Genomic DNA, 15,043 nt, shown 5'->3' on the forward strand with positions numbered 1-15,043 from the left:
GCCTTTTGGGGGAGAGAGTTCCAAATTTCCACTGCACTTTGCTGAGAGAAATACTTCCTAATATCTCCCCTGAATGGCCCACTGCTAACATTAGGGTTATGACCCTTATGTTTGGGACTTCTTCACCAGAGAGAATTGTTTTGTTATTCATTCATGGGACATGGGCGTTGTTGGCTGGCCAGCATTTATTGCCCATTCTTAGTTGCTCTTGAGAGGGTGGTGGTGAGCCGCCTTCTTGAATGGCTGCAGTCCATGTGGTGTGGGTTGACCCACAATGCCATTAGGGAGGGAATTCCAGGATTTTGTGACAGCGAAGAACGGAGATATATTTCCAAGTCAGGATGGTGAGTGGCTTGGAGGGGAATTTGCAAGTGGTGGCGTTCCTATGTATCTGCTGCCCTTGCCCTTCTAGATGGAAGTAGTCGTGAGTTTGGAAGATGCTGTCTAAGATTCTTCGGTGAATTGCTCTGTTTCTCTCTGTTTACCCTAGCAACTCCTTTAATAAGCTTTTTTTTAAAGAAATTTCTGCAGCTAAAAACAGACTGGTCTTTATAGTGTGAAGAATGAGAAAGTATGAAGGAATGTGACTGCCGCATTGATTTGAACCACTCTTCTTGGGCTTAAAGATGTAGGTTGCAAATTCAGTACTTGCCCAGATATAAAGAGGCAAAGACTTGCTGTCTCTTGAAAACTGTTAAATATTTTAAAGTTTGAGGAATTTTGGCCTTTACAGCATAAACCTGCCCAGTCATCTCACCCAATTAACACTAACTTCAGTTTGTGCTCAGTACTGGGATCTACTTGCCCTTGATTTTTCTGGTTTTTGTTGACAGGTGCAAGATAGTTTTGAAAAGGTAAGAATACCAGGCTCTGATAAGAGATCCCCAAAGTATAAATGATAGTTTTTTTGTGGCCAGCAAGGAGCAGAAACACGAGGAGAATCACAAACTGCACAGAAAATGTTGTTTCACTTTGTCACTGCATGTCAAGGGTTGGTACAGCTGACAGTTAATCCAATGCAGATGAGGACCCAATATGTTTTTTCTTTATTTTGCTGAGTGTTTGACAGATGCTTAAATCATGCTATTGAGGAACCTACCTCTGTCCAATCCATTGAGTGGCAGTCAATTTGTTCACAGCAAGGTTTAACCTACTCTTTCAGAGAATTGGTGCAGGTTCGAAGGGCCAAATGGCCTCCTTCTGAACTGTAGGGATTCTATGAATCTAACAGCAATGAGATAAATGAATCTTCAACATGTTTTTGGTACACTAGGTTGAGAGATAATAGTTGGTCAGGATAGCAAATCCATGTATTCCCCAACCAGAACCCATGGAGGAACAGAGGTATCCACTGCTTGCTGAAGTCCAGGTCTGAGGCATTCAAGTCAGGTGACACTGACCTATACAAGAAACAATCTAAGATGATTCATCAAAGATGTCGAAAGACAGTACCGGACCAAGCTCGAGTCCCAGGCCATTCACACTAGCCCCCTCTACAAAACATAACAGACTACAAGATGAAGGCATGTAAAATCACCAGCTCCAGCACACCCCTCCCTATGAGCTCAATGCATTCCAGTACCGCTTTGAGCAAGAGATCAGCAAGAGCATGCCCTTTATCCTGGAAGTCCTGGATCAACTTATATCTTGGGTCACCACTGCAGATGTCAGACCAGCCTTCTCAAAGGTCAATGCACAGAAAGTGACTGGCCCAGCTGGGCTGCCCAGATGAGCACTCAGACCCTGGACATATCAGTTGGTGGGGGTATTCACAGACATCTTCAACCTCTCTTTACAATAATCTGAGGTTCCTGTCTGCTTCAAGAAGATGACCATCATCCCGGTATCTAAGAAAACCAAGCAGCGTGCCTTAATGACTATCGGCCAGCGGCTCTGACATCCATTATTATGAAGTGCTTCGAAAGGCTAGTCATGGCACAAATCAATTCCAGCCTGTCGGACTACCTGGATCCATTACAGTTTGTCTACCGCCGCAACAGGTCCACAACAGACACCATTTCCCTGGCCCTGCGTTCAACCCTGGAGCACTAGATAACAAGGACACCTATGTCAGACTCCCATTTATTGATTATAACTCAGCCTTCAACACTATTATTCCCACAAAATGCATTTCCAAACTCCAGCAGTGAAATCCTCTGCCTCACAGTACGAGGGGCTCGGGTTCAATTCAACCTTGGGTCACTGTCTGTGTGGTGTTTGCACATTCTCCTTGCGTCTGCATGAGTTTCCTCAGGGTGTTCCGCTTTCCTCCCACAGTCCAAAGATGTGCAGATTAGGTAAATTGCCCACATTAAATTGCCCTTTTTTCCAAGTGTGCTGGTTAGATGGATTAGCCACGATGAGGGTGTATGGTTACGGGAATAGGGCAGGAAGAGGGCCTGAATAAGATACTCTGTCAGAGAGTTAGTGTAGGCTCAATGGGTTGAATATCTCTTTCTGCACTTTAGGGATACTGTGATAAATGTAGTGTCAATCTTGGGTTCAATGAGTAGCACTTTTGCTTCTGCATTTGAAGGTTGAGACTTCAGCACATAACCTGGGCTGATGCTTTGGTGTAATTCTGATTTGATTTTGATTTATTGTCACATGCATTAGTATACACTGAAAAGTATTGTTTCTTGCATGCTATACAGACAAAGCATACTCTATGTAGAAAAGGAAAGGAAAATGTGCAGAATATATTGTTACAGTCATCGCTAAGGCGTAGAGAAAGATCAACTTAATGCAAGGTAGATCCATTCGAAAGCCTGATGGCAGCAGGGACGAAATTGTTCTTGAGTCAGTTGGTATGTGTCCTCAGACTTTTGTATCTTTTTCTGGATGGAAGAAGGTGGAAGAGAGAATGTCCGGGGTACGTGAGGCCCTTAATTATACTGGCTGCTTTTCTGAGGCAACGTAGACAATGGTTTGAGTGATAGACTGGGCTTCATTCATAACCCTTTGTAGTTTCTTGAACAGAGCAGGAGCCATACCAAGCTCTATTACAACCAGAAAGAATACTTTCTATTGTGCATCTGTAAAAGTTGGTGAGAGTTGTAGCAGACATGCCGTATTTCCTTAGACTCCTAAGAAAGTAGAGCGTTGGTGGGCTTTCTTAACTGTAGCATTGGCATGGCGGGACCAGAACATGTTGTTGGTGATCTGGATACCTAGAAACCTGAAGCTCTTGGCCATTTCTACTTTGTCCCCATTGATGTACAGTAAGGAATCTCACAACACCAGGTTATAGTCCAACAGGTTTATCTGGAAACAAGTGCTTTTGGAGCACTGCTCCTTCTTCAGGTGAGATCTAACTCACTACAGTAATGTCATCAGCAAACTTGAAAATCGAGTTGGGAATTTGGCCACACAGTCATAGATATATAATGAGTATAGTAAGGGGCTGAGGACACAGCCTTATGGGGCACCAGTATTGAGGACCATCATGGAGAAGGTGTTGCCTATCCTTACTGATTGCGGTCTGTGGGTTTGTGTCTGGGTGCTCCTTTCAAATGTAATGTTACACACTAAGGCTCATCTATCTCTCAGATGGATATAAAAGATTTCACTATTTTGTACACAGCTTTCCTCTTTATAACATTCATATGAACATGATTCTCCTGCCAGGCGTAAAGTTTGCCATTGGTTATTGCTCTTTCTTTCCTCAGAATGTCTTTCAAAGGTTAGTTGACTAATTAGTCACTGCTTTCAACTGGTCTCATACCATTGTCTGCACACATCTGTTGTATGGTAAAGATTAAAGCACAGCGAAGAATATGACCTACAGTGACTCAATGTGATATCCTTTTCTCTCGGAAAGACTCAATGTGACATTATTGATACTTACAGGGATTAACTAATTAATCAGGACACTTGTTTCTTGAGTGATCTTGTGATAAGCTCTCGCTTCTTGCTGTGATTCCCAAGTGTGCTCTAATATGCAGCAGGCAGGATCTCGTGGCTCATCTGGAGCCTGACTGTTTCCTGCAGTGATTCACCCTGGGACTTGCAATGCCCTCTGTTTCTCACTGTCACTCGCTGTGCTCCTGTCATTTCTCACAGAACCTATCACACTTCCTTTCTTGGCTTCAGTCTGGCAGCTCCTCTTTCCAGCGGTGACTTGCCACAATACTCCTTCACTTCAGACACAGGCCCTGATGTTCAGGTTTGATTAATTTAAAAGGAAAGAGTTTGCATTTATATTCTCCGAGTCAGAAAGACCGTGGGCTGATGTGTCAATGCTGAGGTACCATTTTTGGGATAAGGCATTAAACTGAGGCCCTATCTGCCCTCTCAAGTGGATGTGAAAGATCCCATGGCACTATTTCAAGGAAGACCATAGGAGTCCTCCCCAGTGTCTTAGCCGATATTTATCATACAACCAACACCACAAAAACAGATTATCTGGTCATTTATTTAATTTCTGTTTGTGGGACCTTGCCGAGCACTAATTAACTGCTGTGTTTCCAGCATTTAGAATAGTGACTGCACTTCAAAAATGTTTTGTTGGTTTTAAAGAGCTGTGAGATGTCCCACAGAGGTGAAAGGCAACATCTAATTACTTGTTCTTTCTTTAGTTTATTGCTTCACCGTTTTAATGTCAGTAAAATGTCCAACTATCCTGTCAATTCTTTCTTAGCATGAAAGTATAATTGGCATTACTTGCACATATGGAAACAGAGGTCCGTTTTACTTGGCCAGAAACCAACATGAACCCAATAGAATAACTCTGGTCTTGAGTGACGCACCCGGAGGAGGTTCTGGTCCCAAAGCAGAAGAAAAATGTCCCCAAGTTTCTGCCTTACTTTCATACTATCTTGAGGGACATTACTGAACAGTAACAAATAAAATGGGAGAAAGATCATGTCACATACATATATGGAGAATAAATAGCAATTTTGATATTCCGAAGAACAGAAAAAAAGAGGTTCAACTTATATAGATAGCAGAAATGTACATGGAAATGTGCGTAATGTGACAAACCATCAGCTTGTTCCTGATAACTGGAAAAATATTAGCGATTTAATGTAACACTTGACAGCTTTTGGACTGAACATTGATTTCAACAATTTCAAATCGTAATGACTGCTCCCATTTTTTGGACAGGAGGTGCTAGTGATAATTCTGCTTTCATCATTTATACCTCTTCTAACATTGTATCAACAATGTTACTCAGATCTTGTTAACAATCAAAGAATGAAACAATATTTCATTTTACTGATACAACTTTCAATTACATAAACATGTTCCTTTAGTCAAATTACAGCTGCCAGTAACATGTAGACATAATTTTTATTCTACTTATGAGGAGAAGGCAGGCGAGTTGCACAATTATATTGCTCATTTGGAGAGCTAGGGCAAACACAATGTCTTGAATTCTTTGGCCATTCACGCCAGTGGGATTCTCCAGTCCCGCCAACAGCACACCTCCACCCATGGGTTTCCTGCTAGTGTGAGGTGACGTCAATGAGAATTCCCATTGACAGTGGCGAGACCAGAGAATCCCATCGCTAGCAAACAACATGCCACCTCCCTCCAGTGGGAAACACGTGGCTGGGAGGCCGGAGAATCTCATCCAAAGAGCCGAATGGCAGCATGGCAGTTAGCACTGCTGCCTCACAGGCCCAAGGACCTGAGTTCAATTCTCAGCTTGGGTCACTGTCTGTATGGAGTTTGCTCATTCTCCCCATGTCTGCGTGGATTTCCTCTGGGTGCACTGGTTTCCTCCCAAAGATGTGCAAATTAGGTGGATTTAGCAATGCTAAATTGACCCTAGTATCAGAGGGATTAGCAGGGTAAATATGTGGGATTACGGGGATAGGGTGTGGGTGGGATTGTGGTTGGTGCAGACTTGATGGGCCCAATGGCCTCCTTCTAAACTGTTGGGATTCTATGAAATCTGTGGTCTCCTTCTATGCTGTGATCATTCTGTGATTCCCTTCTGTTTCTTTACCTCACAGTTACCACTCCCCTTTGCCTTGCACTATCATCTCTTTCATTAGTTAATCACTCCTGCCTTTCATCTGATCACGCACCTTCCTCCAAACTCAAACCCCTTGCTCACCCATTTCCCCACCTCTGTCCTTTATTATGATGGTGCTTCTTACTTGGGCATATTGAACTTTTTTAAAGAGAGACACGTGTTTTTAAAACTAATACAAGCAACAACACTGAGCCAAAGATGGCTGAAAATGTAAAGTGACCACTTTCTGGAAAATTCCTTTTTGGATATTTGAGTGACCTTACCCATGAGAGAGCAGGGAATGTCACACCTGAAAGGTGTTGGGAATTTCTTCAAACAAGGATTTGAAAGTGGAAATAGGAGCGATGCAAACGACTGAACTTTAATCTCCTGTGGCTGCAGAGACAATTGTCACATCTCAGCAGACATCCAAAACCCATTTCCTTCTGATTTATAGATCAAATTGTGGGAATGGTCTGAATTCAAAGAAAATTAACTCTGGGGCAAAATAAATGATTTTTTTTGTTGCCTTTCAGGAATATACAAGGAAAGGGATGAAAAGTTAGCTACAGATCTGATCTATATGTACGGATGCTGGGGTTTCAGTGTGTGACACAGGAACAAGAAGAGACAACAGCCAGTCGCCCCTGTGAAATGATGAGCAGGCAAAAAGAATCTTTCTATCGCTGGAAGAAAGCTCAGCAGAAGAAAGGAAATAGGACAGTACTTTAGCCACCCTGCGGAATCCAGTGTCTCCAAGCTAACTGCTAAACTGTCAAACTGTCTTTTGGAATCATCCAACTTAACGGCTGTATCATGCTATCAAATACGCTCATGGACGTATCAAAGACTGATGTATACTTTTTTACTTTAATCTGGACTTTTAACTTCTCATTTCTGTTCAGTGTTTTTATTTTAGTATTTTCGGAGCATTTTAGTAAGTAATAAACTTATTCTTTCTTTGACTAAAGAAAGCCTGGTTAAATTGGCTCCTTCTGAAAAGTAAATACACTTGGACTGGGATTGGGTATCCATGAAGGGAATTTTAAATGAACCTTGTTTTTGATTTGATTTGATTTATTATTGTCACAAGTATTAGTGTACAGTGAAAAGTATTGTTTCTTGCACGCTATACAGACAAAGCATACCATTCATAGAGAAGGAAAGGAGAAAATGCAGAATGTAGAGTTTTGGTTATAGCTAGGGTGTAGAGAAAGATCAACTTAATGTGAGGTTGGTCTATTCAAAATTCTGACAGCAGCAGGGAAGAAGCTGTTCTTGAGTTGAATAGTAAATGTCCTTACATTTTTGTATCTTTTTCCCAATGGAAGAATGTGGAAGAGAGTATGTTCGGGATGCATGGGGTCCGTAATGTTTTATGTTTATTTATTAGTGTCACAAGTAGGCTTACATTAACACTGTGAAAGTCCCTTAGTTGCCACACTCCAGCGTCTGTTGGGTACACTGACCCATACATCCCAGGCATACTCTCTTCCACCTTCTTTCGTCAGAATAAAAAATACAGAAGTTTGAGAACATGTACTAACCGACTCTGAAACAGCTTCTTGCTGTCAGTAACTTGGGGCACCATGGTGGCACAATGGTTAGCACTACTGCCTCACAGTATCAGGGACCTAGGTTCAATTCCAGCCTTGGGTGACTGTGTGGAGTTTGTACATTTGCCCTGTTTCTGTGTGGGTTTCTTTTGGATGCTCCGGTTTCCTTCCACAATCTAAAAATGTGCAGGTTAGGTGAATTGGCCATGCTAAATTGCCCCTTAGTGCCAGAGGGTTTAGCGGGGTAAATATGTGGGGTTATGCTGGCTACTTTTCTGAGGCAGCAGGAAGTGTAGTTGGAGGATGGGAGACTTGTTTGTGTGATAGATTGGGCTTCGTTCACAACATTTTGTAGTTTCTTGCGATCTTGGACACAGCAGGAGACATACCAAACTGTGATACATCAGAAAAGGATGCTTTTTATGGTGCATTTGTAAAAATTAATGAGAGTTGTAGCGGACACGCCAAACTTCCTTGGTCTCCTGTGAAAGTGGAAGTGTTGTGGGAAAGGGGGGCATGAATTCCTACTCTGCAATTCTCTTGGGAAAGGGCATTGGGTGTGGATGGATGACAGTCCTGATGCCTCTCATTGTCAAATATTTCACTGGTGCTCATTGCCTGAGCGCATGAGTAAAGAATGTCCACTTGGGAGCAATGTAGGCACCAGTTCCTTAAATCTATAAGAGTATTCCCGTAAAATTTATTAACGCACTCCAATGTAATATAGAATGGACTAATGTCTTCCAACCTCATTTTGTTCTGCATGATCTAGTGTGGCAGAGACGGAACGAAAATGCCGGCCCATTGGCTTTAGGAGTTTACAGTTAAGAAAACAAAAACATAATGTGACCAAGCTGACATACAACAAAATCAAATCTATCAAACTGAATGGAAAAGGGTAAGCTAATAAGGTTTATTTATTACTGAACTTATGACTTTTCATGTATAATTTTATAGCTGTGTAGAGAAAAAAAGAGATTAATTAAAGTAATTAACTGCAGGGGGTGGGGTAAACAGATTAAAACTCCCGCATATAAATTAAATTTATGCATGAATTTAAATGAGAGAAGCTAGCTGGTTGAAATAGCAACTTTAATGGATAGGCAACCATTAGAGACAAGTTATTCTATTTGATTGTATTTTCATCTTGGCATTGAAGTATAATACAAGTGGTTGCAGGTAATGTTGCAGTATTACTGCTTTACAGAATTGTTACAGCACATAAAGAGGCCGTTCGGCCCATTGTGTGCACACTGAACAAGCAATTTACTTGTGCCGTTCTCCTGTCTTCTCCCCAAAAGTAAAGTTGCGTTAATAATCAATGGGATTTTACAGCCTCGCTTGTCCTGAGACCGTAAAATTCCACCCGAGGTCAACAGATCTTCCCATGCTCCATGCCTCACCCGCTCCGATTCCCGTGACGGGCAGTGCGGTAAAATTCAGGCCCATATACCTATGGCTGGAATTTTCCAGCCATTCATGCCCCCACCACAGCTGCAAGTGAGGACGGAGAATTTGGAGCTCAGCCAAATCTCTGTTCACTGTAGTGGGATGAGAAAATCCCACTGGCATGAATGGCTGGAAAATTCTGCCCTACATGTTACTATCAGCTTGAATTTCACTAAAGCAACATGGTTATGTCATTTTAAAATTTCATCAGTTCAATAAATGATTGTTTCATGCTTTGATTGTTAGCGAGATTTAAGGAACATTGTTGATGCAATTTGTTCCAAACACAAGTCTGTAGGAATTGGTTTTATAGAAAGAACCCTGCTTGCTCAGTATGCAACACTTACAGTTGTTGCCAGAAGGTTAGTACAACTTTAAGATGTTAAGATTGCACTTTGTAAGTCAGACATTAAGTCCAATACAAAGGGTAATACTTAAGCTGGAAATCTGAAATGTTGGAAATGCTTTGCATATCTGGCAGCCTAAGTGGAGAGAGAAACAAGTTAGTGAGTGGGATTTTCACACCTTGCTCAACCCCAGACCTGAAAATCCTGCCAGAGGTCAAAGGACATTTCCATTGTCCGCCCCACGCCCGCTCCGATTCCATGTTGGGGAGGGCCATAGAATTCCAGTGCTTCAGGTTCATGACCTTTTGAGTATTTCCAGCACTTCCTGCTCACATTAAATCCAATTCATCCCTGCTCCAACCAGTGAATGAGCTAACCTTGCTGACCCTTTATGGGAAGGGTTGAAACTTGGAATGCAGCAGAGGTAGCAGAAACTCCATTGCTGGAGGTGAGAGGGTGGGCAATCCCGCTTTGACATGTGGCAGAACCCAATTAAGTGCCTCTTCCTGCCTCTACCTGCATTTTGCCCACATTGGAATGTTTTGGCTTCCTGCCGGACTCAGGGGTATGCAGGGAGGAGAGGAGGCAGGGCCTTCTTTTTTTGAGAACTCTTTGACCCACCCCCCCCCCCCCCATAGCAACAATGGCTGCCCAATCAGCAACGGCAGCTACCTCACTTGCTGGGACTACCATCCGATTAAGCAAGTTGGACTGGCACCTAATAGGTGGCAGCCCAATGAGACAGCCAGCAGCTCAGCAGCCTCTGTGGTGTGATGATGAGGAACAGGCATTGCCAAGGCTGCAGCTGAAGGGAATGGGCATCTCAATGAGTGGGAACTATCAAAGACAGGTAAGTGATGTTGTGGGATGCAACAGCTAGTCAAGCAAGCCCCAATGAGGAGGGTGGGTGTCTCTGAGTGTTGTACATTTCATTTCTTAGAGGAGTGCAGAGTTGACATTAGTTTCAATGTGTGCAACAGATTTTAATTACTATGCTTTAAAATGTCTATTGCATGCTTTCTTCTGTTGATTATTTACTTTCCCCTGAGTTCACACCCAGCCTTAACCAATCAAGCACAGTGAGCATCAATAGTAATCAATTGTCAAACACAGAACAATTGAACACGACACTGAAGAAGGGCAATGACGTTGCTGATGAGGCAGCCATATTTGCTGAGGGTGCCAACGAGTTTTCAAAAGAAGGAGGCCTTGTGCCCACTCCACATCCCCAAGCTTGGCAGGAAGCCAAGAGAATTTGGTCTTCCCCCTGGGTGGCAGAACCTCCCAGTGTGGGCAAAATGCACATAGAAGAAGGAGGAGGCATTTCATTGACCACTTAAGCTGCCAATTGTGGGGAGGCGATGGCCCAGTGATATAATCGCTCGATAATAGTCTAGCAATAATACCTCTACCTCTGCTAGACTATTAATCCAAAAACTCAGCTAATGTTCTGGGGACCCGGATTTGAATCCTGCCATGGCAGATGGTGGAATTTGAATTCAACAAGAAAGAAATCTGGAATTAAGAATCTATTGGTGGCCATGGAACCATTGTCAATTGTCGGAAAATCTCATCTGGTTCACTAATGTCCTTTAGGGAAGGAAATCTGCCATCCTTATTTGGTCTGGCCTACATGTGACTCCAGAGCTATAGCAATGTGGTTGACTCTTAACTGCCCTGTACGGGCAGATATGGATGGGCAATAAATGCTGGCCAACCAACAGCGTCCATATCCCACAGATGAATTTTTTAGAAGGTTCAACTGATCACCAGCCACTTTTCCCACTTGGTCATTACATGCCATTTTTACAGCTCCTCCCCCTCCCCTCCACACCTGTCGCCAACGGAGCTGGTAAAATTCATCCTAGGGACTTTCAACTGTGGTGAGTACCTACCCATAATTGTGGGACTAATTTTGTCATTCTCTACATGAAACATCAGCTAACATTTTACTCTGTGTAAAAATAGTGACAAATTGACACAGTGAATAATGAATGCCAGTACAATTCATCTCACCTCTCTGCATTGTAGACACAGAGCAATTTAATAATGGCTTTTATTTCAACGGAAGGTTCAGTAATTCTGTTAGGTCAACTACTGTCCTTATCAGCGATGACAAACCACTCTGACCTGGAATTCAGAAAATCGTCTCTGTTGGAACATCTTAAATGGTTTAAATTAGTCAAAGTTTCCCATCCTTTTTTACTGAACAGGAGTGTCAGCCTGGATTATCTGCTTAAGTGTCTAGGGCGGGACTGAATCCATGACCTTCTGCAGTGCAAAAGCTGCCAATTGTGCCACAGCCAGCGTAAGAAAATAGCTGCTAAGACAAAATAAGCAGGGTCAAGTGACTTCTGCATTTCTCTGGACAAAAGGGACCCGGTTCGATTCCTGGCTTGGGTCACAGTCTGCATGGAGTTTGAACATTCTCCCCGTGTCTGCATGGGTTTCCTCCCACAGTCCAAAGGATGTGCTGATTAGGCATATTGGCCATGCTAAATTCTCCCTCTTTGTACTTGAACAGGCGCAGGAGTGTGGCGACTAGGAGATTTTCACAGTGGCTTCATAGCAGTGTTAATGTAAGCCTACTTGTGACAAATAAATACATAATAAAAAAAGCTTGTAGATGAAGCCTGAAATATTAGATGTAGGAGAAACACCGAAACACAATGAGTACCTCTGTTTGGCTAAATAATAAAAAAAGGGAAATGTTCATCCTTGAAGGATTATGTACAGTTACGCGAGCTTTGGGACCAAATGGAGTCATTCTCCCCAGTGCTAGCCTCCTAATGAGCTACCTCTGTCGTTACCATCCTTACCCAGAGAGGTGGGCTCTGCTGAGGCAGGTCTGAGAATGTGAGGGTGCCTCAAAATGGGAGGTGCCTTTGGAGGAGTATAAATAATTAAACATTTTAGAGGGGAGGAGAAAGCAACTAGCTCTGTGCAACCGAGGAGAAAATCACTCTGGGAGGGAGTGCTGGGGCTAAGGGCAGATGTTCCTTCCTGCAACCCCATCAATGGAGCATGGAGCCTCCTTTGAGCCGACAGTGTCTGTAGCAGGAGGCCACTCTATCATCAGCAAGGTGCCAGAAAGCCTACAAACTTCACCTTAATTGGGAACTTCCTAGTTTAAAATGACTGCCTGCCTCTTCATAGCAGGCGGTCAGTCCGTATCCTGGCCTACCCAAGGGGAACTATGCTTCTCAGCTTCCCCCATCCCCTTCTCCCCAACCTTGAGGTCCATCTTCATGTTATTGGGAAAATTCTGGCTTGTATGTTTGATCAATTTAAACAAGACTTTGTGTAAAGATAAACTAATTGTGCTAATTGCTCGGCACTTAGTGTAAGATGGCTAAATAAACCCAATATTTCAGTAACCAATATATTATTAAACTTTGTACCCATTTAGGAGAGGAATTACTAACCACACGGGTCAGAATTCAAAGTGAGTTTATTGTCACCTGACTAACAAACCTTTGTTGCAACAGTTTGCGACATCTGCTACCTATCTCTTGGCTCATTTGTAACAGGAAAATCAAATCATTTTGCCTTCATTAACTCTTACTCAGGTCTTGACTTGACTTTGTAAATGATGGCATCATAACGTAGCTCAGAGCATTGCTGGAATCTTTGTCACATCCCACTGCATTCCTCATCCAATCAACCTCTTCAAAACCAACTGACTCCTTGTTTATGATTATAATTATAATGTAAAACATTTCTATTGATGTTGTGGACTGATCAATATGCCAATGCATCATCATCTCACACAGTTCCCTATCGCACTCACCCCTGACTTGATTTGAATACATAATCCAGGCTGACTACCCTACAACACTGTAGTAGGGGTGTAGCATTGTTTGAATACAACACTAAACTGAGATCTCTCAGACGAACTTAAAAGATCTCAAGCCACTGTTTCGAAGGAGAACGGGGAAGTTCTCACTGGCATCCTGGCCAATACTTATTCTTCGACCACCATCACAAAAAACAGATTATTGTATTATTACACTGCTGTTTGTGGGAACTTGCTGTGTGCAAATTGACACCTCGATGGAGCAGTGACTATACTCGAAAAATACTTTATTGGTTTCATCGTATTTTCAAACATCCTGAATTTGTGGAAAGGCTTTATAGATGCAAGCCTTTCTTTCTCTGAGTAGCTAATACTCTTGCTGTGGTTTGATCTAATATGGCAATTGTGGCTAGTGCCAGTTTAGTTCATAGGATAGAATCATAGAATCCCTACAGTGCAGAAGGAGGCCTTTCAGCCTGTCAGACCTGCTCTGATGAGAATCCATTCTAGGACCTATCCCCATAATTGCAGTATTCATGCTTCTAATCCCTCTGACACTAAGGATCAATTTAGCATGGCCCATCAACCTAACCGGCGTATCTCTGGGTTGTGGGAGGAAACCGGAGCACCTGGAGGAAATCCACGCAGACATGGGGAAAATGTGCAAACTCCACACAGACAGTCACCCAAGGCTGGAATTGAACCTGTGTCCCTGGCACTGTGAGGCAGGCACTGCTGAGCACTATTGTCTAACTATTGTCCAGGTAAGCAAGAAACAGGTTTGACTCCTACAAATACCGAGGAGGATCCCACACAGGTCAACTTTTAAAGATGTTCCTTTTCATCAACCCCACCACCACCCCAGCCTCTGTATCGAGAGCATGCTTGTTGAATGAAGAGACGAAGATGAGCAGTGATGGCGCACTATCACACTGCTCCAGAGTATGATCTACCCAGGCAGACTAAAAGGCTGCTGTGCCAGGTTCCCCAGCAGATGGTGGCGGTGGCAGCTCTACAGCTGCCCCGTCACTTTAATCTGTCTGCTGTTGTTGGGATAAGTCTATCTGCTCTCAACCGGACTGAAAACACCTTCTCCCTGTTTCCTGCTGTAATTAAAGGAAAACAATGGGTTTGCACCAGTCTAACCAAACATAAGCTAATAACAAAAGTGCCTCCTTTATTTAAGAAGAACACAACTAATAGAAAATTATTCACAAGAAAGAAAAATTTTAAACTAATGATATTGCTTCCAGCATCAACTATTGCCTCCTGTCCCTACAGTATTTCAGAAAATGTTGTACACTTCTTATCCAACCAGACATGATCAAGACTGCTGAAGAAAGGAAGGCAGAACCAGTGCGATCAGACCAGATTATTTTTTAGCAATATTGGTTGAGGATAAATATTGGCCTGGACACTGGGGAGAACTCACCTGCTCATGTGCTGTGAAATATCTTACTTTTTTTTATTCATTCATGAGACCTGGGCATTACTAGCTGGCCAGCACTTATTGTCCATCTCTACTTGCCTGAGGGCTGTTGAGAGTCAACTACATTGCTGCGCTTTGGAGTCAAATGTGGGCCAGATCAGGTAAGAACAGCAGATTTCCTTCCCTAAAGGACATTGGTGAACCAGTTTTTCTGACAATCAACCACGGTTTTATGGTCATCAGTAGATTCTTAAGTCTAGATTTTTTTTAATGAATTCAAATTCCACCATCTGCCATGGCAGGATTTGAACCCAGGACCCCAGAGACTTAGCTAGGTTCTTTGGTTAATAGTCTAGTGATAATGCCACTAGGCCATCGCCTCCCCCGAGAGGGTGGATGGAGCCTCGATTTGACATCTCTTGCCAGGTTGGGAGCTGCAGCCTGGACTTTCTGCTCAAGTCCCAGGAGGAGTGCCCCTCACCCCCACCCGCTACAGCGTGTTTT

This window comes from Carcharhinus amblyrhynchos, chromosome 6 (assembly GCF_965287045.1).
Source record: "Carcharhinus amblyrhynchos chromosome 6, sCarAmb.v2.hapA, whole genome shotgun sequence".
NCBI lineage: Eukaryota > Metazoa > Chordata > Chondrichthyes > Carcharhiniformes > Carcharhinidae > Carcharhinus > Carcharhinus amblyrhynchos.